Here is a 27,205-nt window from a genome sequence, read left to right as displayed (position 1 = left end):
GGTTTTAACGGTGTTCGAAGGTGTTCGACGAACAGTTCGACGAACAGTTCGGCGAACACACGGGTGTTCGACGAACCGAACCGAACTCGAACACTACGGGGGTGGCTCAACACTACTCTTGACCTCTATTTTCTATGTTGTTTGTTTGTCCTTTTCTGCTACAATTTCTGCTAGGAGGTGTCCATCTTACTCCCAGTACCTAGTTCTTGTAGGGATCCCTCCCTCACATCTATAGGTCTTCGTACAGACTAGCTGAGGACTTTAGCGGGTCTGATCGCAGGATCAGGTTCCCCGTTACATCGTAGGGATCAAGCTTAGTTCTATTGTAGGGACAGATCTCCTGTCTTTCCTTAGTGCTTGTAGCAGATCATAACAGTAAGTCCAGCCCAAAAATTTCTCTAAGGAAAGACCTCCAGTTTCCATCATGGTGTCGGTTCAGTATTTGGCTCAACGCTTGCAGGGACTCTCTCTGGAGGTGGCCGAGCTCCAACAACATGTGAGTAGCTGTTCTGGAGCGCATTTTGTAGAGCCAAAGGTACGTTTGCCTGATTTATTTTTTGGTGAACAACAAGATTTTTTTTCCTTTAAAAATGCTTGTTTATTGTATTTTCGTTTAAGACCCAGATCCTCTGGTGATGAATCACAGCGCATAGGGTTCATAATGTCACTTTTACGCAAGGAACCTCAGGGATGGGCCTTTTCTCTCCAACCTAGTGATCCGTGCTTTAGATCAGTGGATAGTTTTTTTTCTGCTTTGGGGTTGTTGTATAATGATCCTGATTGTGTGTCATCAGCTGAGATGGAATTGAGACATTTGAGGCAGGGATCAGGTAATGTGGAAAATTATTGTACTCACTTGCGTCGGTGGTCTGCTCAGGTGGGGAGGAACGATTCTGCTCTGAAAAGTTTGTTTCTTGAAGGGCTAGGTGAAAGGGTTAAGGATCTGCTGATTGCTTATCCTACACCTGGAAACTTGCAGGAGGCAATGCAATTAGCTATACGGGAGGACAGGAGACTGTGTGCAAGGGTTAATGAGAGTAAATCCTCTGCCATGTCAGCTCTGAGTTCTGAGAGGGTCTGTACTGACATTGGAGAGCCGATGGAGATTGGGGCGATGTCACCCCGCTCTCAGGAAAAAGACTGCAGGTTTTCTGAAGGTTTGTGCTTTTATTGCGGAAAATCTGACCATTTCATTAAGAACTGTGTGCTTCGTATGAACAAAGAAAAAAAAAAGGTCAGTTACGCCCATATAGCCTGTTTAAATACTAAGGGGGTATTTCTTTCTGCTACTACCGCTGCTCAGGAAGAATTAATTGAATTTCGGGTATTTGTGGATTGTGGTTCTACTCTGAATGTGATTAAAGGGGGATTCTTGGAAAAACTTAAATTAAAACCCAAACCTTTGTCATCCCCCATTGCCGTGGTTTCTGTCGATGGTTCTCCCTTGAAATGTGTTACTCACAAGGTTTATGAATTTCCTCTCAGTATTAATGGTATTCACCAAGAAAATTTGGATTTGGTGGTATTAAATAATTTGCCTTCTCCAGTAGTTTTGGGTTTGCCCTGGTTAAAATTGCACAATCCTGTACTGGATTGGTCTACCAATGAAATTAAGTCCTGAAGCCCTAAGTGTTATAACAAGTGTTGTAACGGGTGCATTGCTGCTGTGGATAAAGGGGAATTACCTGTACCTATTCAGGATTTTTGGAAGGTTTTTTCTGAGTAGGAGTCACAAATTTTGCCTCCTCATAGAGACTATGATTGTACCATTGAATTTGTCCCTGGAGCGACTCTCCCTAAAAGTCGTTTATTTAATCTTCCTATTCCCGAGAGAAAGGCTTTGGAGGAATACATACAGACGAGCTTGGCCGCCGGTCATATCAGACCCTCTAAGTCACCTGTGGCTGTTGGATTTTTTTTTGCTAAAAAAAAGGATGGCGGCTTACGTCCTTGTCTGGACTTTCGCGAGATTAATAAAATTACTGTACGCAATCCCTACCCACTGCCATTGATTCCTGATTTGTTTAACCAGTTAGTGGGGGCCAAATGGTTCTCTAAAATTGATCTCCGGGGGGCATACAATTTGTTGCGCATGAAGGAAGGTGATGAATGAAAAACTGCTTTTAACACTCCTGTGGGTCATTTTGAGAATCTGGTGATGTCTTTTGGTCTTACCAATGCACCAGCATTTTTTTCAGAATCTTATTAATGACATCCTTAGACCTTTGATCGGCAAAAATGTGGTTGTGTATTTGGATGACATTTTGATTTATTCGCCTGATCTGGAGTCTCATTGGCAGAGCGTACGTGAGGTATTGCAGTTATTGATTGACAATTTGCTTTTTGCTAAGCTGGAGAAATGTGAGTTCACTGTACAGAGAATTAGTTTTTGGGGCTACATTATCTCCAGCGAGGGTTTTGAGATGGACCCGGTTAAAGTTCAAGCTGTGCAGGAATGGCCTAGGCCTATTGGTTTGAAATCGATACAGAGGTTTTTGGGTTTCGCCAATTACTACAGAAAATTCATTAAAAAATGTTTTATTATTGTTAAACCACTGACCGATCTCACCAGGAAAGGTGCTAATACGGTTCAGTGGACTACTGAGGCCATTGAAGCTTTTGTGTTTCTAAAGGAGAGGTTCAGCTCTGCCCCCATCCTTATGCAGCCTGATGTGACTAAGCCGTTTTTGGTTGAGGTTGATGCTTCTTCTGTGGGGGTCGGTGCGGTGTTGTCTCAGGAAATCAAGGATGGAGTACATCCCTGTGCCTTTTTTTCAAAAAAATTTTCTGAGACGGAACTTAATTACAATATTGGTAATCGGGAATTGCTGGCTATTAAACTCGCATTTGAACACTGGCGTCATCTCTTGGAAGGTGCTGAATTTCCCATTCAGGTTTTCACTGATCATAAAAATCTGATCTATCTTGATGCTGCCAAGCGATTGAATGCCCGTCAGGCTAGGTGGGCACTTTTTTTTTGCGATTTAATTTTTCCGTTACTTACATCCGGGGTACCAAGAATATTAAACCTGAGGCTTTGTCTCGCAGCTTTTCTCCCATGGTCGGTGCTGAGGAGGAGGAGAGCATTTTACAAGAAGGTGTTATGATTGCTGCATTGGACTCCGTTTTGGAAGATGAGATTCTTAAAGCACAGGAGAATGCCCCATCTAACACTCCCCATGGGAGGTTGTTTGTGCCTAGGACCTTTAGGAGAGATTTGTTTGTTGAGTGTCATGAGTCTCGGTTGGCAGGTCATCCAGGAATTTCTGAGACCGAGACTTGTGGGTCGCAGTTTTTGGTGGCCTGGATGGCAGAAGGAAGTCATTAAGTGGGTGCGTCAATGTACTGTGTGTGCTAGATCTAAGTCTTCGCATGCTCCTGCTGCGGGGTTGCTTTGCCCTCTGGAGGTTCCTAGTGCACCTTGGACACATCTGGCTATGGACTTTATTACTGACCTTCCCCCCTCTGAGGGTTTCACGGTCATCTGGGTGGTCGTGGACCGTTTTAGCAAGATGTGTCACTTGGCTCCCTTCATCAAACTGCCCTGCGCTAAGACACTCGCTAAGGCCTTTGTCAAGGAGATTGTCAGACTCCATGGTCTTCCTACTGACATTGTTTCTGATAGGGGACCTCAGTTCGTGGCTCATTTTTGGCGTGCCTTTTGTGACAGGTTGGGAGTTCATTTGTCATTTTCATCTGGATATCATCCTGAGTCTAATGGCCAGACAGAAAGGAAGAACCAGGATGTTGAGCAGTTCTTGCGTTGTTTTGTGGCAGACAATCAAGAAGGGTGGTCTGAGTTTCTGCCACTTGCTGAATTTGCTCTTAACAACCATACATCCTCTTCTGCTGGGTGCTCGCCTTTTTTTTGTTGTTCTGGGAGACATCCGTCTTTTGGGTCATTCTCCAAATTGGTATCGGCTGTGCCTGAGGAGGAGAGTTGTTCCGGTGATTTGGAAAGAGTTTGGATGGATGTGCGTGGTAATTTGCAGGAGGCTAACAAAAAATCTAATAGGTACTTTGACAGGAAACGTCAAGAGGTTTTGTTTATCGCTGGTGACATGGTTTGGTTGTCCTCTAAGAATCTGCGGTTGAGGATTCCTTCTAAAAAATTGGGTCCCAAGTTTGTAGGGCCCTTTAAGGTGCTTCAGGTAGTTAACCAATCTGCTGTTAGGTTGGAGATTCCCACCTCCTGGAAGATTAATCCGGTGTTCCATGTTTCTCTATTGAAAAAAGCTGACATATCTGATAGAGACGCCACTGCCACTGTTCCTCCGGTGGTGGAGGACGGGGAATATGAAATTTCCCGCATCCTTAATTCTAGACGGTATAGAGGGAGTTTGCAGTATCTCGTCGCTTGGAAGGGTTTCGGTCCCGAGGATAACTCATGGGTGAGGGCGGATGATGTCTCTGCTTCCAGACTTGTCAGAGCGTTTCACAGGAGGTTTCCTGATAAGCCTGGGCCTAGGGGATCCGGAGGATCCTCATAGAAGAGGGGGTACTGTTAGAACTCTCCTGTTAGGTTTTTCCTAGTTTGCTGGTCACACGACCATTTTTGCCTATTTAATCCTGCTCCTCCTTTCTGGCCTTGATGGACTTCATTGTAATTTCAACTCTTAAACTAGTCAGGTGCTTTGTTACCTTACTCCGTCAGTTTAGCTAGGTCTCTTGACCTCTATTTTCTATGTTGTTTGTCCTTTTCTGCTACAATTGCTGCTAGGAGGTGTCCACCTTACTCCCAGTCCCTTGTAGGGATCCCTCCCTCACATCTATAGGACTTCGTACAGACTAGCTGAGGACTTTAGCGGGTCTGATCGCAGGATCAGGTTCCCCGTTACATCGTAGGGATCAAGCTTAGTTCTATTGTAGGGACAGAACTCCTGTCTTTCCTTAGTGCTTGTAGCAGATCATAACATGTGGAGGTCGCAGTAGCTTAACAAGACGGTTTTAATGCCCCTGGGAAAAGTGGTGGAGGTCGCAGTAGCTGAACAAGACGGTTTTCATGCCCCTTACAAGAGCCATGCAGTACAGCATATTAAAAACATTATTCCTAATATTGGGGAGTGTGTCTCCCATAGTCTTTGCCTATGCCTTACAAGCAAAAGCTGCCAAAAATTTGGACGGAGGAACTTGCAGTGCTGGCAACACAGACCACGGATCACCAGAACGTCCAGTTCCATGTCCCTTCCATGCGCCTTGCCCATTTTAAATGAAGTAAAATAGCTTACACTCACACTATTAATGGAAAAAGGGTAATAAAAAGGAGATTAGAACCGCCATGGAAGAGGAAAACGACAGTTGTATTCCTCTGGCCTACACCAGACTCTTTTAACCACTTCGCGCCAGAGCCTGTTTTTGCCATCGTTACCGTGCCAAGTTTTTCATTTCTGACCACTGTCACTTTATGAAGTAATTACTCTGGAACGCTTCAACAGATATATTGGTGTCTGACCAGTCAGGGAGACACTATTACAGTTTTTTTTACGGCAAAAAATGGCAAAAGCATGATAATACAGAGAAATGACCCGTGGAGCTGCAAAACTACAGATCTATGTCTCTGGCCTACACCAGACTCTTTTAACCACTTTGCGCCAGAGCCTGTTTTTGCCTTCTTGACCGGGCCAATTTTTTCAATTCATACCACTGTCACTTTATGAAGTAAGTACTCTGGAACGCTTCAGCGTATTCCCCTGATTTAGAGATTGTTTTTCGTGACATATTGTACTTCATTATAGTGGTAAAATTTCTTCGATATCATTTGCATTTATTTGTGAAAAAATCGGAAATTTGGTGAAAATTTTGAAAATTTTGCAATTTTCAAACTTTGAATTTTCATGCCCTTAAATCAGAGAGATATGTCACACAAAATAGTTAATAAATAACATTTCCCACATGTCTACTTTACATTAGCACAATTTTGGAACCAAAATTTTTTTTTTTTAGGAAGCTATAAGGGTTAAAAATTGACCAGCGATTTCTCATTTTTTCAACAAAATTTACAAAAACATTTTTTTAGGTACCACATCTTATTTGAAATGACTTTGAGGGGTCTTTATGAAAGAAAATACCCAAAAGTGACACCATTGTAAAAACTGCTCCCTCAAGGTGCTCAAAACCACATTCAATAAGTTTATTAACCCTTCCGGTGTTTCACGGGAATTTTTGGAATGTGGAAGAAAACAATGAACATTTAACTTTTTTTAACAAAAATGTTACTTTAGACCCAATTTTTTTATTTTCACAAGGGTAACAGGAAAAAATGGAATATATAATTTGTAGTGCAATTTCTCAGGAGCGTGCTGATACCTCATATGTGAGGGAAAACCACAGTTTGGGCGCACTGCAGGGTTCGGAAGGGAAGGAGCGCCATTTGACTTTTTGAATGTAAAATTTGCTTGAATAATTAGCGGACGGCATGTTGCATTTGGGGAGCCCCTGATGTGCCTAAACAGTGGAAACCCCCCACAAGTGACACCATTTTGGAAACTAGACCCCTTAGGGAACTTATCTAGATGTGTGGTGAGCACCTTGAACCCCAAGGTGCTTCACAGAAGTTTATAATATTGAGCTGTAAAAATAAAATTTTCACATTTTTCCCACAAAAACGTTTTTCATCCCTTAATTTTGCATTATCATAAGGGTAATAGGATAAATTGCACCATGAAATTTGTTGAGTAATTTCTCCTGAACACGCTGATTCCCCATATGTGGAGGCAAACCACTGTTTGGGCTCACGGCAGGGTTTGAAAGGGAAGAAGCGCCATTTGACTTTTTGAAAGTAAAATTTGTTTGAATAATTAGCGGATGCCATGTCGCATTTGGGGAGCCCATAATGTGCCTAAACAGTGGAAACCCCCCACAAGTGCCACTATTTTGGATACTAAACCCCTTAGGGAACTTATCTAGATGTGTGGTAAGCACCTTGCACCCCCAGGTGCTTCAGAGAAGTTTATAATATTGAACCGTAAAAATAAAATTTTCACATTTTTCCCGCAAAAAATGTTTTTCATTCCCTAATTTTGCATTATCATAAGGATAACAGGAGAAATTGCACCATGAAATTTGTTGTGCAATTTCTCCTGAGTACGCCGATACCCCATATGTGAGGGAAAACCACTGCTTTGGTGTACGGCAGGGTTCGGAAGAGAAAGGAGCGCTATGTTGGCTGGGATAGGTTGCAGACACCATGTCACATTTGAAGAGTCGCTGACATGTCGAAACAGCAGAAACCCCCACAAGTGACCCCATTTTTTAACTACACCTCTCAAGGAATTCACCTAGGGAAGTAGTGAGTATTTTTTTATTTTTAAATTTATACCATTGGGCAGTGAAAAAAACATAATTATATTTTTACCACAAAAAAATGTTTTACCCTCAGATTTTACATTTTCACACAGGGCAATGGGTAAAAATGGTGCCGAAATGTGTCACACAATTTCTTCTAAAAGTGGCAATACCCCATATGTGGCTGTATCGTACTGCTTAGCCATATGGCGAGATCTGGGAGGGATGGAGCGCTATTTGACAATTAGAGAACAAATTATTGTAGAATAGGCAATTGGATTTGGGAGCACAAAATTTTCTGAATTTCTTTTGGGGGCAAGGGCCATTTCGCTTTTCCAGAGCCTTTCTGCTTCCAGTAACTTGGAATATTTTTAAAAGATGACGGACCTGAGTGGGGACTAGCTTTTTTTGAGGACTGAGTTGAAGCTTTTATTGGGAACATTTTACGTAACATTTATCCGGCGCTCGAGGCTGAGCACTTACATCGGGGTTTCCATCTAAATTTCCAAGTGATGTAATTCAGATGAAACCCCTGCGGGATCCATTCACTGTAATGAGGCAGCAGAGTTACTCTGGACTCCATCTGGTCTCTGTTTAGTGGTGTCCTTTTTTTCAGAAGTGCACAAAACTGTGGCCAACTGCACTTTTATGCACGCCTACAAAAACTGACACTGTGGGATCACAGGCCAGATGGCATCCACAGTGGCCTATATCTGCCTCATTACAGGGAATCTTCCGTCATGGGTTCCGTCTGAATCACGTATTTCAGAGACTAACACGGAAACTCTGATGTAAGTGCTCAGCGCAACGCGCAGGATAAATGTGAGCAGAGCCTTACTGCGATCTTTGGGAGACATAATAAACAAATCAGTAGCAGGTGAAAAATTGGTTTTATTTATTTTTTACGCCGTTCCTCATGCGGTATAAGTGATGAGATTACTTTATTCTTCGGGTTGGTGCGATTACAGAGATACCATATTTATATCGTGTTTTTATGATTGACAGCTGTCACACACTAAGAGTCGCTTTTTTTTACAAAATCTAGTTTTTGCATCGCCATATTTTGAGAGCTATAATTTTTCCATATTTCGGCCGACAGAGTCACCTGACAGCTTGTTTTTTGCGGGACGAGTTGACATTTTTATTGGTACCATTTTTGGGTACGTGACATTTTTTGATCGCTTTCTATTCTGTTTTTTGGGAGGTAAAATTAACAAAAACCAACAATTCAGGAATTGTTTTTGACATTTTTTTTTTTATGCCATTCTGCGTGTGGTAAAAGTGATAAAGCAGCATTATTCTTTGGGTCAGTACGTTTACAGCGATACTACACTTACAGTATATTTTGTTTATGTTTTGGCGCTTTTACACAATAAAACAATTTTATAGAAAAAATATTTTTTTGCATCGCTTTATTCTGAGCGCTATAACTTTTTTATTTTTTGGCTGATGGAGCTGTATGGCGGCTTTTTTTTGCGGAACAAGATGACGTTTTCAGCGGTACCATTTTTATTTCCATTTTGCTTTTTGATCGCATTTTTTTCCACTTTTTGTTTGGCGATATGATGAAAAAGCATAGTTTTTTGCTCCGTTTTTTATTTATTTTTATTACGGTGTGCACAGAAGGAGTTAATTAGTGTGACAGTTTTATAGATCGGGTTATTTCAACGCGGTGATACCAAATATGTGTACTTTTTTTGTTTTTGCATAAATATACGGATTTATTGGTTTAATATTTTATTTATTTATTTTTATTTATTTTGAGATTTTTTTTAACACTTGGAAAACATTTTTTTAACTTTTTTTTTTACATTTTTACTTAGTCCCTGTATGGGACATTCATTTTTATTTTTCTAATCACTGATGTCATGCAATGTAATAGACATGTATTACATTGCATGACATCTTTGCTGACTGTTTCACAGTCAGTGTCTCCTGCCAGGCTTCAGCTGCAGGCTGAGCCTAGCAGGACACCACATATGGCAGATCTGGAGGCTGTCAAGTGACCTCCAGCTGCCATAACAACGGCAGGTCCTGGAAGATATCAGGGGGCCATCGGAGAGGTAAATTGACGACCCACTCTCCTCTCACTATCTTCTGTATGTCGCGATCACTATAGATCGCAGCATATAGAAGATAGCAAAGGGTTAACATCATTGTGACCTGATCCAATCAGGTCCCGATGATGTCCCCTGTTAGCGCTATCGCTCAGCACCAGAACCGCAGCGCTTGCAGGACTCTGGGGGTCCTGAGTGCTGCCGGACCACCCACCACTTTTAAACGTCGGCGCTGCACAGAGCCCAGGCAGCGCCGACGTTTATGTACAGTGGGCGGTCCTGAACCGGTTAAACAGATTTATTGGTGTCTGATCAGTCAGGGAGACACTATTACAGTTTTTTTTTATGGCAAAAAATGCCAAAAACAGGATAATACAGAGATTTGACCCATGGAACTGCAAAACCACAGTTCTATATTTCTGACCTACACCAGACTCTTTTAAACAGATATATTGGTGTCTGACCAGTCAGGGAGACACTATTAAAGTTGTTTTTTTACGACAAAAAATGCCAAAAACAGGATAATACAGAGATTTGACCTGTGGTACTGCAAAACCACAGTTCTATATTTCTGACCTACACCAGACTCGTTTAAACAGATATATTGGTGTCTGACCAGTCAGGGAGACACTATTACAGTTTTTTTTATGGCAAAAAATGCCAAAAACAGGATAATACAGAGATTTGATCCATGGAACTGCAAAACCACAGTTCTATATTTCTGACCTATACCAGACTCTTTTAAACAGATATATTGGTGTCTGACCAGTCAGGGAAACACTATTACAGTTTTTTTTACGGCACAAAATGCCAAAAACAGGATAATACAGAGATCTGACCCGTGAAACTGCAAAACCACAGTTATAGTTATGTGGCGTACACCAGAATATTTTAAACAGATATATTGGTGTCTGACCAGTCAAGGAGACACTATTACAGTTCTTTTTTACGGCAAAAAATGCCAAAAGCAGGATAATACAGAGATTTGACCTGTGGAACTGCAAAACCACAGTTCTATATTTCTGACCTACACCAGACTCGTTTAAACAGATATATTGGTGTCTGATCATTCAGGGAGACACTATTACAGTTTTTTTTTTATGGCAAAAGATGCCAAAAACAGGATAATACAGAGATTTGATCCATGGAACTGCAAAACCACAGTTCTATATTTCTGACCTACACCAGACTCTTTTAAACAGATATATTGGTGTCTGACCAGTCAGGGAAACACTATTACAGTTTTTTTTAACTGCAAAAAATGCCAAAAACAGGATAATACAGAGATTTGACCCGTGAAACTGCAAACCACAGTTCTATTTTTCTGGCCTACATCAGATTGTTTTAAACAGATATACTGGTGTCTGACAAGTCAGGGAGACACTATTACAGTTTTTTTACAGCAAAAAATGCCAAAGGCAGGATAATATAGAGATTTGACCCGTGGAACTGCAAAAGCACAGTTATAGTTATGTGGCGTACACCAGAATATTTTAAACAGATATATTGGTGTCTGACCAGTCAAGGAGACACTATTACAGTTTTTTTTTACGGCAAAAAATGCCAAAAGCAGGATAATACAGAGATTTGACCCGTGGAACTGCAAAACCACAGTTCTATATTTCTGACCTACACCAGACTCTTTTAAACAGATATATTGGTGTCTGACCAGTCTGGGAGACACTATTACAGTTTTTTTTTTACGGCAAAAAATGGAAAAAACAGGATAATACAGAGATTTGACCCATGGAACTGCAAAACCACAGTTCTATTTTTCTGGCCTACAACAGACTGTTTTAAACAGATATACTGGTGTCTGACCAGTCAGGGAGACACTATTACAGTTTTTTTTACAGCAAAAAATGCCAAAAGCAGGATAATACAGAGATTTGACCCGTGGAACTGCAAAACCACAGTTATAGTTATGTGGCGTACACCAGAATCTTTTAAACAGATATATTGGTGTCTAACCAGTCAAGTAGACACTATTACATTTTTTTTTTACGGCAAAAAATGCCAAAAGCAGGATAATACAGAGATTTGACCTGTGGAACTGCAAAACCACAGTTCTATTTTTCTGGCCTACACCAGACTCTTTTAAACAGATATATTGGTGTCTGAACAGTCGCAGACGCACTCAATTATTTTTTTTTTGGGGGGGGGAACCAAAAGGTTAATAAGACGCGTATTTGTACAGTCTGACTGAGGGGAGAAAAAAAGACAGGATTTAGAAGAAAAAAAATTTTTTCCTGGCCCCTGAGACTGGGGTGATAAGTGTAGCAATTTACCCAACAGGAGCTCACTGGACTGTAATGCAGTGTTTTCTGGTATAGCCACTACGTCTCCTATACAACCTGCCTGCCTGATATCTGGGATGGATATTAGTCCTGAGAAGGACTGTCTGTTTGATTTGGCAGGCTTCAGAGACCCTACACTACCAATTTCGCACTATATATCTCTCCTTAACTTAGTAGCGCCCACTCTACACTGTCTGATCCTGAGCGACTGTGTCCAAGATGGCGGCGCCCGGTTTTAAATACTCGAGGTGACGCTGTGCGGCCAGCCAATCACTGTAATGCCCACAAACAACATGGCTGCGGCATTCCAGTGACTGGCTGGCAATCCCTGCATGTTCATTGGCTCTGTAAAGAGCGCCAAACGAGGAGGGCGGAGACCCGAGCTCCCGTCCGAGTAACCCGGAAATGCTCGGTGCTCGCTGAACATCCCGAGTAGTGAGATGCTCGGGCGAGTAACAAGCAGTGTCGAGCTTGCTCGCTCAACACAAATAAAAAGACAATATCAATGCCCCTTGGAAGAGACGTGGAGGTCACAGTAGCTTATCAAGATGGTTATAATGCCCTTTGGAAGAGACGTAGAGGTCCCAGTGTAATAAAAAGATAATATCAATGCCCCTTGGAAGAGTGGTGGAGGTCGCAGTGGAATAAAAAGACAATATCAATGCCCCTTGGAAGAGTGGTGGAGGTCGCAGTGGAATAAAAAGACAATATCAATGCTCCTTGGAAGAGACGTGGAGGTCACAGTAGCCTAACAAGACGGTTTTAATGCCCCTTGGAAAAGTGGTGCAAGTCGCAGTGGAATGAAAAGACAATATCAATGCCCCATGGAAGAGTGGTGGAGGTCACTGTGGAATAAAATAACAATATCAGTGCCCCTTGGAAGAGACGTGGAGGTCACAGTAGCTTAACAAGATGGTTTTAATGCCCTTTTGAAGGACATGGAGGTCACAGTATCTTAACAAGACGGTTTTAATGCCCCCTGGAAGAGACGTGGAGGCCACAGTAGCTTAACCAGACTGTTGTAATGCCCTTTACAAGAGCCATGCAGTACAGCATATTAAAAGCATTATTTCCATTATTGGGGAGTGGGTCTCCCATAGTCTTTGCCTATGCCTTCCAAGCAAAAGCTGCCAAAAATTAGGACGGAGGAATTTGCAATGCTGGCATCATGGACCACAGTCACCCTTGTGGTATAGTGGTGGTGGAGGCTGACGATAAGGAGAAGAGCAATAAACAGCCGAAATGAGGAAGCGTTTACCCATGTGTGGGTGTGAAGCCGTGCATGGGAATACACCTCCCAAAACAACACAGTGGATTTGACTTTATGTTACTCTGCTGACATTTGGTGATGATGAGAAGTCTGGCCCAATCCAGCCCTTGTTCATTTTGATTAGGGTCAGCTTGTCAGCATTGTCAGTTGACAGGCGAGTGCGGGAGGGCAGGCCAGGACCTCCAAGGCCTACAGAGCAAGTTCATTCCAAGTGTCCAGCTTGGATACCCAATAATTAAAAGGCACAGAGGAATCACGGAGGACGCTGGTACGGTCGGCAAGGTACTCCCTCACCATCTTTTGAAACTTTCCACTCCTTGTGAGAGTACCTCGCGCCTCAGGGCCTGTAAGCTGGGTCGGTCTCAGAAAACTGTCCCAGAATGTTGACAGTGTTCCCCTGCCTCTGCTGGATTGTAGTTACGTCTTTCTCGCCTTTAGGCCTTGGTTGGTCAATGAACTGTGACCTCTGCCGCTAGCGTGTTCAGATGGGAATTTTTTTAACCGTTCTGCACCAAGGGCCTTCTGGTACTGCCCCATTTTTGTAGACCTTTCCACCTCAGGAATAAGAGACTGAAAGTTCTCCTTGTAGCGGGGGTCTAAAAGTGTCACCAACCAGTAATGACTGTCACCCAAAATTTTGACAACGCGACGGTGACGGTTATTGCAGCGTAACATAAAGTCAGCCATGCGTGCTAAACTGGTAACGGGCAAGACTTCCGTGTCCTCACCAAGATAATGACTGACCATGCTCTCCTCCTCCTCCCCCCTGTCCTCAGGCCACCCACGCTGAACCGACGGTATGACAGTTGTACAGGTACTGCCATCTACAGCGCATGATACCAGCTCCTGTTCTTCCTCCTCCTCCTCCTCTTCTCCCTCATTGTCCCCCAATGCACATTAGGATGAGATGAGGCTGGGCTGTGTGTAATCGCCCGCTACGGCTTCTTGATCCATCTCATCATACTCTGGCTGCAATGCCTCCTCTTTAATTCTCTGCAGAGAGTGTTGCAAAAGACAGACAAGTGGGATGCTGACGCTAATTACGGTGTCATCGCCACTCACCATCTTGGTGGACTCCTCAAAGTTTGTCAGGATGGTACATATGTCAGACATCCAGGTCCACTCCTGAGGTCTTATGTGTGGAGTCTGAGCTGAATATCGACGGCCTTGTTGCAGCTGGTACTCCACAACTGCTCTCTTCTGCTCACAAATCTTTTGCAACATGTGGAGGGTAGAGTTCCAACGTGTGGGGACATCACACACCAGTCGGTGAGCCGGAAGCTGCAAATGCTGCTGCAATACAGCAAGAGCGGCGGAAGCTGTAGCCGACTTGCGAAAATGAGCTGACAGGCGGCGTACTTTGACGAGCAGATCTGGCAACTCGGGGTACGATTGAAGAAACCGCTGAACCACGAGGTTAAGCACATGAGCCAGGCATGGTACGTGTGTGATCTCGCCTCACCTCAGAGCTGCCACCAGGTTACGGCCATAGTCACACACGATCATGCCTGGATGTAGGTTCAGCGGTCTCAGCCACAGATCTGCCTGCTCTTTCACAGCTGTCCACAACTCACAAGCAGTGTGAGGTTAATCACCTAAGCTTATGAGTTTCAGCACAGGCTGTTGCCGCTTGGCTGAAGCAGAACTGCAGTGATTCCAGCTTGTAACTGTTGTGGTGATATCTGAGATGGAGACTGAACATAAGGAGGAGGAGGAGGATGATGCGTAGGAGCTGTACACTGTGGGGGCAACTCTGACTGACATAGGGCCCGCAATCCTCGGTGTGGGGAGGATGTGTTCCGTCCCAAGGTCTGACTGGGTCCCGGCTTCCACTATGTTTACCCAGTGTGCCATCAGGGAGATGTACCGTCCCTGGCCACAAGCACTTGTCCATGTGTTCGTTGTCAGGTGGACTCTCCCAGTAACTGCGTTGTTAAGGGCACGGTAGATGTTTTGGGACACGTGCTTGTGTAGTGCGGGAATGGCACACCGGACAAAATAGTGTTGGCTGGGGACCGAGTACCGAGGGACGGCCACCGACATAAGGTTGCGGAAGGATTCCGTCTCCACCAGCCTAAAAGGCAGAATTTCCAATGCAAGCAGTCGTGATATGTGCGAATTTAGGACTGTGGCCTGTGGGGCGTTGGCTGCGAATTTGCACTTTCGTTCAAAGGTCTGGGATATGGACAATTGAACGCTGCGGTGGGATGTGGACGTGGACATTGATGCTGTTCTTGAGAAACTGCCATAACAAGTGAAGACTGAGAGGAGGGGGCATCTTTGCATGCAGTATGGACAGGGGATTGCCTTGCACACACAACAGGGGGTTCTCTTACAAAAAAACCCCAAAAAATGGATAATACAGAGATTTGAACCGTGGAACTGCAAAACCACAGTTATAATATCCTGGTGTATACCAGACTTGTTAAAATAGATATATTTGTGTCTGAACAGTCAGCGACACACTCAAACTGTTTTTTTATGGAAAAAAGGCAAGCAAGTTGATAAAACCCAGATTTGAACCGTGGAAGAGGAAAAACACAGTTCTAGTTTTCTGGCCTACACCAGACTCTTTTAAACAGATATATTTGTGTCTGAACACTGATACACACTCTTTTTTTTTTTTTTGGGAGGGGGGGATACCAAAAGGTTAATAAGACGGGTATTTGTACAGTCTGACTAAGGAAAAAAAAAACAACAGGATTTAGATGAAAAAAAAAGATTTTTCCTGGCCCCTGATACCTGGGGATAAGTCTAGCAATTTGACCAGCAGGAGCACACAGGACTGTAATGCAGTGTTTGTTGGTATAACCACTGCGTCTCCTATACAGCCTGCCTGCCTGCCTGATCTGGGATGGATATTAGTCCTGAGAAGGACTGTTTGTTTGATTTGGCAGGCTTTAGAGACCCTACACTAACTATTTTGCAGTATAAATCTCTCAATAGCTCTGCAGCACTGACTCTACACTGTCTGATCCGGAGCGACTGTGTCCAAGATGGCGGTGCCTGGTTTTAAATACTCGAGGTGACGCTGTGCAGCCAGTCAATCACTGCAATGCCCACAAACAACATGGCTGCGGAATTACAGTGACTAGCTGGCAATCCCTGCATGTTCATTGGCTCTGTAAAGAGCGCCAAACATGCAGGGCGGAGACCCGAGCTCCCGCCAGAGTAACCCGGAAATGCTCGGTGCTCGCCGAACATCCCGAGTAGTGAGAGTGAGATGCTCGAGCGAGTACTGAGCATTGTCGAGCATGCTCGCTTACACTAACAATGACCTTACACTTAAGCAAATTTTTATTCCCTTCCTGTGCCAGAAAAAAACATCCGAACATACTTTTCTCCATTACATTCGGCTTCTTCTTGGGGAAGCTATGGGAAACTATGGCCAGCTATATATTTTCCCAGCAGCTGCAGAAAGACTGTAGCATTACACTGCATCATTTCACATTAATAGCCATCCCTGTTAGTCTGTGTTCACATGGTCCGCTGAATTTATCAGACCAGTCTCCTCCACAAATTGTGGACCTGACAGGCTTCGTGTGCAGCTACATGTTCCTGTCCGCATAGTAGACAGGTGCAGGATACACCTGCTAGTTACATGCGTTAGTCTGGTCTGTACATGAGACCAGACTAGAGCATGCTGAAAATTTTTCACACGGACCTGAGGTCCATATGAAAAATAGCGCATGTGTACTATTGCATACAGAGAATCTGTCTGCAGGTTTTTGCTATTTAATCTGAGAACAACAAAATATAGGGCAAGAGAGACTGATTCCAGGGATGTGTTACTTATTAGGCTGTGTGCTGTAATTTCAATACAATCAGTGTTTTATCAGCAGGAGACTATTAAAAAAGTATTAGGTCTCAAGTGCAAGTCAGTCCAGCTAATGTGTGTAACCCCACCACTGATTGGCAGCTCGCTCAAACTGCACAGTGTGCATCTGCCAATCAGGGTTGTGGCCGTTCTGACCACTGCTACATATACAACAGAGAAAACAGGGATTCTATCAAAACTGCAGCAAAAGTCCAGTAAGTGATACATCAATGGTATTGGCTCTCTGCCCCTTCATTATACTGCTGTCGGATTACAAAGCAAAAACTGCTGACAGATCCCTATAAGCCAGCATTGGGTCCGTGTGCTATCCTACTCCACATGGACAGCACAAGGACCAAAATAATGTGCATGATAAACTGGGACAAAACCTTTAAGTCAGTGGCATATAACATACGCAGTCAGATGCATATACATGTATTGAATGTGTTTTGTCTGGTTGCTAATAGTGTTGAGCGATACCTTCCGATATTGGGAAATATCGGATTGGATCGGACAGATACCCAAAAAATATCGGATATCGCCGATTCCGATACCGGAAACCAATGCAAGTCAATGGGACACAAATATTGGAATGAAAATAAACCCTTTCTTTTCCTGTAGGTTAATTCTACATGAAGGAAAACAACTAAGAATAATGTAGAATGTATTACATGAAAAGCCGGCAATTCAGCAGCGGCATACACCGGTACCCGACAATTTAGAACAGAAAGAATAGAGCATCACACATAGATTAGATAGATAGAAACATGTCAGTCACGTATATAAGAAGTGCAGTGACAGTGTTGCTTACTGTACTTGTCATTTAGTGTTAAAGGATTTATTAAAAAAAATAATAGTGTTTTCATGCACCCTCTCTTTAAAAAAGCCGGCCGGCAATTCAGCAGCGGCATACACCGGTACCCGACAATTTAGAATAGAAAGAATAGAGCATCACACATAGATTAGATACATAGAAAAATGTCAATCACATATATAATAAGTACAGTGATAGTGTTGGTTACTGTACTTGTCATTTAGTGTTAAAATAAAGGATTTATTAAAAAAAAAATTGGCATGGGGTTCTCCGTAATTTTAGTCTCTAGCGGAGGTTAAGCAGACGGCTGGGGCAGATGTTTGAAGCCTGGGAAAGGGGCAATACCCACTGAGCTTCCCAGGCTACTAATATCAGCCCCCAGCTGAATACCTAGCCTTTACTATCTATTAAAATGGGGGACCCCCAAAAAAATGACGTGGGGTCCCCCCTATTTTAACAGCTAGCAAAGGCTAGGCAGACAGCTGGGGGCTGATATTAATAGCCCAGTAAGGGTGCCATGAATATTGGCCCCATCCCAGGCTAGAAATACCAGCCGTCAGTCGCCCGAGAAATGGCGCATCCATAGGATGCGCCAATTCTGGCACTTAGCCTCGCTCTTCCCACTGCCCTGTAGAGGTGGCAGTGGGGTAATAGGGCTAGGGTTGATGTCAGCTTATAATGCCAGGTGAAATCAAGCCCAGGATAGTAATGGAGAGGCGTCTATAAGACACCCCCATTACTAACCCCATAGTCAAAGTTAAAAAAAAAAACACAAACACCCAGAATAAAGTCCTTTAAAGTCCGCAGACATTGAGAAGTGCAGGCATGCTTGCGCTCCTCAGTGTCTGGCTGTGACGGCATAAAGATGAGCCGAGGTCATGCCCAATGAACTCAGCTCACCTCATGCACGTCACTGACAGTGTGGGAGAATTCTACTGCGCTCAGCGCTTGAGCAGGAGAATTCTCCCGCGCTGGGATGGCATTGAGATGACAGGCTGGATCGCAGCTGAGCGCTGCTATTCAGCTTGTCATCCTTCAGAGACACTGCAGAGCGCAAGCATGCCTACGCTTCTCAGTGTCTGCGGCATGGCAAGCTGGATGGCAGCTTTCAGCTGCGATCCAGCCTGTCATGTGAATGTAGCAGAGCAGGAGCCGTCGTGGGAACCATGGAAAGGTAAGGATGAAGTTGCTTTATTATTTTACTTTTATTGCAGAAGACATTGGCTTCAGCTGGAATGGGCATGACGGTAAGTATGGTTTAATTTAGAACATTAAAAATTGTGTGTTTATTTCAATTAAAGGACTTTATTCTGGGTGTTGTGTTTTTTTAAATACTTTACTAGAAATTCATGGCGGTCATGTCTTTTCAGCCCCCATGTAGTATTATGTAGCCCCATACAGTATAATGCAGCCCCCATATGATATAATGCAGCTCCCATAGAGTATAATGCAGCCCCCATAGAGTATAATGCAGCCTCATATAGTATAATGTTGCCCCCATATAGATTAATGCAGTCCCCATATAGATTAATGCAGACCCCATATGGTATAACTGGCCAAAAAAAGGGCTTTTAAGAGAAATGTATTAGATTTTTATTTTAAATACAAAACAACCAAATGGACTACATTTCCAAAATGATGCAATGCTTTTGTATTAATATTGCTATTATTTATTATTATAGCACCATTTATTCCATGGCGCTTTACATGTGAAAAGGAGTATACATGATAAAAACAAGTACAATAATCTTAAACAATAGAAGTCGCTGACTGGTACAGGAGGAGCGAGGACCCTGCCCGCGAGGGCTCACAATCTACAAGGGATGGGTGAGGATACAGTATATGAGAGCAGAGCTGGTCGCACAGTGGTATGGTGGAATGAGGGTTAGGCTATGTGCCCACGATGCAGAAATGAAGCAGAAAATCTCTGCAGCGTTTCTGCATCTCCCTGGCAGAAAAAACACATGCGCATTGTACATGCGTTTTTCCTGCCAAATACATGCGGATGTGAAGCGTTCTTCACATGCATTTCCGCATGCGGGTTGACAAGCATTTTCCAAGCGATTTTAGCATCACTTGGAAAGTGCTTGACAACTTGGTCACACTATATAAATCCATGTAAACGGCAGAATGTTTAAAAATAAAAATATAAATCTATACTTACCTTTCGATGGCCCCCGGAGTCTTGCTTCGCTCCGTTCTGTCTGCCAGCAGATCACGGTATATTGCACTAGGACCTGCTGTCACATGACTATGACGTCGGCGCAAGTCCTTCAGTCCATTGCGATCTGCCGGCGAAGGTGGACAAGAGCTGCGGGGGCCGTCAGAAGGTAAATATAATATTTGTTATTTTATTCTTTTTTTACAGTTTCTATGGTATCCAGGTCTGGATGAGAGTCTCCTCTCCTCCACACCCGAGTACCATCCGCACATAGAAACGCATATAATCCGTGTGTACAAATGTACTGACACGGATAATATGCGTTTCAATGCAAGTCAATGGCGGCGATTACGCTGCGTGTCTGCAAAATTAATGGACATGCTGCGGATTTTTGAGCGCAGCATAAATGCTGCGGAAAAATCCGCAGCATGGGCATTGACATTGCGGCTTGTCATTGGGGGTCATGGGGGGCGGATTACCAAGCGTTTCCCAAGCGTTTACGCTGCGGAAATTCTGCAGCATAAAAGGTTGAAAAACGCATAGTGGGCACACAGCCTAACTGTAGGTTGTATGCTTGTCGGAAGAGGTAGAATGATATATGACATATACAGTTAGGTCCATATATATTTGGACAGAGACAACATTTTTTTAATTTTGGTTCTTGACATTACCACAGTGAATTTTAAACAAAACAATTCAGATGCTGTTGAAGTTCAGACTTTCAGCTTTCATTCGAGGGTATCCACATTAAAATTGGATGAAGGTTTTAGGAGTTTCAGCTCCTCAACATGTGCCACCCTGTTTTTAAAGGGACCAAAAGTATTTGGACAATTGACTCCAAGGCTATTTCATGGACAGGTGTGGGCAATCCCTTCGTTATGTCATTCTCAATTAAGCAGATAAAAGGCCTGGAGTTGATTTGAGGTATGGTGCTTGCATTTGGAAGGTTTTGCTGTGAAGTAAACATGCGGTCAAAGGAGCTCTCCATGCAGGTGAAACAAGCCATCCTTAAGCTGCAAAAACAGAATAAACCCATCTGAGAAATTGCTACAATATTAGGAGGGGCAAAATCTACAGTTTGGTACATCCTGAGAAAGACAGAAATCACTGGTGAACTCATATGCAAAAAGACCTGGGCGCCCACGGAAGACAACAGTGGTGGATGATCGCAGAATAATCTCCATGGTGAAGAGAAACCCCTTCACAACAGCCAACCAAGTGAACAACACTCTCCAGGAGGTAGGTGTATCAATATCCAAATCTACCATAAAGAGAAGACTGCATGAAAGTAAATACAGAGGGTTCACTGCACGGTGCAAGCCACTCATAAGCATCAAGAATAAAAAGCCTAGACTGGACTTTGCTAAAAAACATCTAAAAAAGCCAGCACAGTTCTGGAAGAACATTTTTTGGACAGATGAAACCAAGATCAACCTCTACCAGAATGATGGAAAGAGAAACGTATGGCGAAGGCGTTGTACAGTTCATGATCCAAAGCATACCACATCATCTGTAAAACACGGCGGAGGCAGTATGATGGCTTGGGCATGCATGGCTGCCAGTGGCACTGGGTCACTAGTGTTTATTGATGATGTGACACAGGACAGAAGCAGCCGAATGAATTCTGATGTATTCAGAGCCATACTGTGTGCTCAGATCCAGCCAAATGCAGCCAAACTGATTGGTCGTCGTTTCATACTACAGATGGACAATGACCCAAAACATAAAGCCAAAGCAACACAGGAGTTTATTAAAGCAAAGAAGTGGAATATTCTTGAATGGCCAAGTCAGTCACCTGATCTCAACCCAATTAAGCATGCATTTCACTTGTTAAAGACTAAACTTCAGACAGAAAGGCCCACAAACAAACAGCAACTGAAAACCACCACAGTGAAGGCCTGGCAGAGCATCAAAAAGGAGGAAACACAGCGTCTGGTGATGTCCATGAGTTCAAGACTTCAGGCCGTCATTGCCAACAAAGGGTTTTCAGCCAAGTACTAGAAATGAACATTTTATTTACAATTATTGAATCTGTCCAATTACTTTTGGTCCCTTTAAAAACAGGGTGGCACATGTTAAGGAGCTGAAACTCCTAAACCCTTTATCCAATTTTAATGTGGATACCCTCAAATGAAAGCTGAAAGTCTGAACTTCAACTGCATCTGAATTGTTTTGTTTAAAATTCATTGTGGTAATGTCTAGAACCAAAATTAGAAAAATGTTGTCTCTGTCCAAATATATATGGACCTAACTGTATATAGTATTTATACTTGTCTGTATGTTATATCTATTTCTCTATGTATGTGATTTATTCAGTATCGCACTTCTATCTACTATATATCCACTTGGAATTAATTATTTATTTATCTATCTTATATAAATTAGTTGTTGCTACACCTATGTTTTGATTTATGAATTATAAGACATACCCAAGATAAACAATTATTATTATATATATATGTAATACCCCATCTCCTTAATACTCCCCCCCTCAGATTTTAATCATGTATATTAATAAAAATTAAATGTTATGTTTGATATTATCTCTGTCTTTATTCATTATATATTGGAGTAGGTATAATTGATTGTGTAATGAATATTCAGCCATATGTGTGACTTTTTCATTTGGTGTTGTTTTCTTGGACTAGCAGAACATGTTTTAATGGATCAGAAAAAAATATATATATATTTTTTAAGTGGATGTACCGTTTATCTCTAAAGATACATATATTACACTGCAAGTCAGCAGAAGAAACGGATCCCACACACAGTGCGAAGCCTTGAATATATGAAGGTGGGGAGTAAAAAAAAACAAAAAACTCTTTTTAGATAAAGCACGCCTTTTTGTTAAATGGAGGTATTTAGAAAAATGTTTACTATTTAAATGTGTATTATTTATTTATATTAAATAAACCCCTTTAAGGCCAAAACCAGTTGTGTCCATAAGGGGCTAGAGGACCATTCATGTATAGTGCATTGGCTGCAGGTGATTGTTGGTTATGAGGTCACGGAATGTTGTGACGCCGATATATAAGCAACTGCCGGACGGAACTCCTCCGAGGGTTTACAGTTAGTGGAGTGTAAGTAGCCTCATGTGTATTATCTCCTGATTTATCTCCTATCATATCCCTTGTGTCTGTGGCTCTCTCGCCTCATTTCCCTCATTCTCTAATAATATCTCAATTTTTGTTTCGCTAATGAGCAAAATGTGTCATCTATCCACCCGGCCTTCCCTCTTTGTATCCACCATCCATACGTGCAAACAATATAGTGCAATGTATAGATTATGTATAATTAGGAATATAGGAAAAACTACCATAAATCTTTATTTTTTTACCAGTTCCATGACATTTAGAGGGTATAAGGGGTACATTTTTTCCTTGTGGAGGGCGCCAAGTTGACATAGGGGGGACTTATAGCCCAAGTAATGTTGCTCTGGGAATTTTAATATAAAGTTGCCTGTTCAGAGGAAGATAATAGGAGCGCTAGTGCCTCTTATGGGTGGTAGCTTTGCACTGATAAGAAGCAAAAAGTCCTAAACACTTGTCTGTAAATGGAGCTTCTGGTTTGGCTTTCTATCCTAAGTCATGTGACAAGGCTCATTAAAGGGTTCATATTGATTTTTAGGATTACTACCTCCAATTGTGGCACTAGAGCTTCTACCCTCTTCCTCTGTGAAGAGGCTATTTGCCTGATGATTAGATAATTACATTGATATCTCTTACATAAGGTTTTGGCTGAAGGTAAGGAATCTAAGCGGGTTGTATAAGATTTGAAAAATTTTGCCTGGTTTCTTCAAAAAACAGCGCCACACCTGTCTGTTGGTTGTGTCTGGTATTACAGTTCAGCTCTATTCACTTCTATGAAGCAGAGTTTCAATGCCAAACGCAAGCCGTGGACAGGTGTGGCGCTGTTTCCGGAAGGAAGCAGTTATGTTTTTCTAATCCTGCACAATCCCTTAATACACCATTTCATGGATGCTGGATTGGTTGTAGGTCTTTGTCACTTCCGACAGTTACTGTTGTTCCTGGTGATTAGTGATCCATGGAATGGGATGACATCACACAGTGACATCATGGTAACTGCCGAGGGGACACTCACTTGAGGGGTGCAGTCGGCAGTGAAGTATAAGTAAACTTTGTATTAGCTTCTTTTTTATGTCCTTTATTATGTTCTGTTAATTTCTCCTCAATCTATAGCTATTAACCCTGTAATGTCAGGATGTCACTTCTCCGTTCTTATAGATTTTTATTCCCTTTGAGGCTACGTGCCCACGATGCAGAAATGCTGCAGATTTTTTCCGCTTCTCCCTGGCAGGAAAAATGCATGCGGATTTTACATGCGTTTTTCCCGCCAGGTAGAAGCGTTTGTCAAGCGTTTTTGCATGCATTTCTTCATGCGGGTTATCAAGCGCTTTTCCAAGAGATTTTAGCTGTGAAAAGACCTGCCATGACATCATTGAGTCATGTGACAGGTCACGTGACCGCCTACGTCAGCGGTTGCGTGACCTGTCACATGACTCAATGTTGTCATGGCAGGTCCTCACACCACCACGACCCATACAACAGACCGGACGCATCGCTTTAGTTATCGAGCTGAGGTGTCAGTAACCGATCCCCCTCTTCAATTCTTCACAAGTATCAAAACAGGAATGAGATACAATGTCTGCTATAATTCTTTATTTTCTTCTTTCATTTTAGGGTTTTATAGTTTTTGAGCGAGTATATAGAGAAGAGAATGAGGTAAATTAAGTATCCTAAATGTGCAATTTCCCTGATAGATTAGGGCCCCTTGATGGTGGAGAGTCACCTTCCATGTCTCCCATAATCTCCGGCCATTCTGCTTCACACAGGGAAACATTGAAGCTCCATGTGAGGAAGGAGAATGGCCGCTGACCCTGTATTGCTGCCGAGCATTAGCCTAAGGCCAAGTTCAGATGTGGCAGGTTTATAGTGCCCAAATTTTTGGAAATTCATTCATGGGGGGAAAATTAATCTTAGGCCTCCTTCAGACATCCTTATAATACTGATACCAGAAAAAAACAATATTGTGTCATCAGTGTTTTGGATCAGTGTGTCATCAGTGTGCCATCAGTGTACCATCAGTGTGTCATCCGTGTGCCCATCAGTGTTTTTGACCAGTGTGTCATCAGTGAGCTATCAGTGTGTCATCAGTGTGCCATCAGTAAGCCATCAGTGTGTCACCTGTGTGCCATCAGTGTTTTAGATCAGTGTGCCATCAGTGTTTTGTATCAGTGTGTCATCAGTGAGCCATCAGATAGCCATCAGTGAGCCATCAGTGTGTCATCAGTGAGCCATCAGTAAGCAATCAGTGTGTCACCCGCGTGCCATCAGTGTTTTGGATCAGTGCGCCATCAGTGAGCCATCAGTGTTTTTGATCAGTGTGTCATCAGTGAGCCATCAGTGTGTCATCAGTGTGTCATCCGTGAGCATTCAGTGTGTCATCTGTGAGCCATCAGTGTTTTATTCTGTGAACCATCAGTGTGTCATCAGTGAGCCATCAGTGTGTCATCAGTGTGCCATCAGTGTGTCAACAGTGTGCCATCAATGTGTCATCAATAAACCATCAGTGTGTCATCAGTGAACCATCAGTGAGCCAACAGTGAGCCATCAGTGTGTCATCAGTGAGCCATCAGTGTGCCATCAGTGTGCCATCAGTGTGTCATCAGTGAACCATCAGTGAGCCATCAGTGAGCCATCGGTGTGCCATCAGTGTGCCATCAGTGTGTCATCTGTGAGCCATCAGTGTGTCATCAGTGTGTCATCAGTGTGTAATCAGTGAGCCATCTTTGTGCCATCAGTGTGCCATCAGTGAGCCATCAGTGAGCCATCAGTGTGTCACCCGTGTTTTATCAGTGAGCCATCAGTGTGATTTATGTCTAGTTTTGTGTGTTTTGCTCCTTTTTTGTTGTTTTCGCCCTATTCATTATTCTATTTGCGCCTTTTTTAAGTCTATTTTACATGTGCTTGGCTTTTTTCTTTGTTTTTCGCTTTGTGGCCGTAGTTTAGCAATTCTAGATGTTTTTGCCTGATTCAACAATTGAGAATTTCTAAAAAGTCATAAAATTTGGCACAATTTCACTCTAGTCTCCCCTCCTCCTCCTCCTGGTGTATTTTTGAGTACGCCAAAATATGGTACCAAAAGTAGCAAAAGCAGTTCAATAAAGGAAAAAAGCCCATTCTTTACTTTGCGACAAATTCATGAATTGTGAAACCGTTTTGATGAAATTGGTGTCAAAACGGCAACTAATACCACAAGACAAAAAAGGAAAGAAAGTGACTTAAAAAAAGCCAGAAGTGATGAGCCAAGATGTTAATGATTCTAACCAGAGCTGTATGTTCTATTACAGGAGAGCTTTATTTCTAAAAGAATCCTGCGTCCTGACTTGGGAGACAATTTAGTAAGTTGATGTACTAGATCATATTTGTAAGAGGTTCCCACATATATTCTATTGCTATAATCAATGTATCTATAAGGGGGAATGATGTAAAAAAGAATAGGAAATTCATGAGGATTTCATACACTCTCATTGTCACTGTGCCATCATCAGCAGACACAGGGGAACTCATGTATAAAAAGTCTTCTAAGACAAAGTATCAGTGTGGCCCATCACAGCCAATCAGAATCCAGATTTCATCAGCTCAGTTTCCTTTAAAATAAGAGCAATGATCTGAGTAACACTGACACTTTTTCTTAGGCCACGGCCCCACTATCAGTATTTAGTCAGTATTTGGTCAGTATTTTTTCTCAGGCATGGGAGCCAAAACCAAGTGAGGAACAACCAGAGAAAAGGTATAATAGAAACAAATGCACCAATTCTGCATTTATCACCCACTCCTGGTTTTGTCTCCCACACCTGAGAAAAAATACTGACCGAATACTGATAGTGGGCCTGTGGCCTTAGAGCGATTTTCATGGATCATGCCTGGGGGTTTTTTGAAACCATTTATGTCCTCCATTCACAATACACCATAAATAGCAGCCTTCATTTTGTTAATGGTTGGCAACTGGAGGATAACAGTGACCATGGATAAAAATTCTGAAGTTTTTAGAAAAATTTCTTGTATAAAAGGAGTGATTATAACAACAATGGTAATTTATAAGAGTTGCTAAATAGAGTCTATGTTATGTATCCAATAGTGAGGTAGTGGAGGAAGAAGTAGAGGATAACATCATAGACACAACATCAGAAGAAGGGAGCAAAGAGAACATCAGATAGTAAGTAGAAAGATAGTGAGATTATAACGTACAACACTCCCAGAACACCCCCGAGTCTCTTGGAAAAAGTTACTCATGGAAACATCTATAGCAGTTGTATACAGATAACTTTATCCGTAGGCTTCCTAAGCATCAATTCTTCTGCTAATGGTTGGAAACTGGAGGATAACAGTAATGATGGATAGAAATTCAGATGTCTTTAAAAGATTTCTCTTATGAAATGAGTGATTATAATAATAGTAATTTATGAGAATTGATAAACTGAG

This window comes from Phyllobates terribilis, unplaced genomic scaffold (genome assembly GCF_046119375.1).
Source record: "Phyllobates terribilis strain yellow unplaced genomic scaffold, ASM4611937v1 Scaffold_4__5_contigs__length_816908805, whole genome shotgun sequence".
In the NCBI taxonomy this organism is placed as follows: Eukaryota; Metazoa; Chordata; class Amphibia; order Anura; family Dendrobatidae; genus Phyllobates; species Phyllobates terribilis.
Note: the sequence above shows the minus strand (reverse complement) of the source record.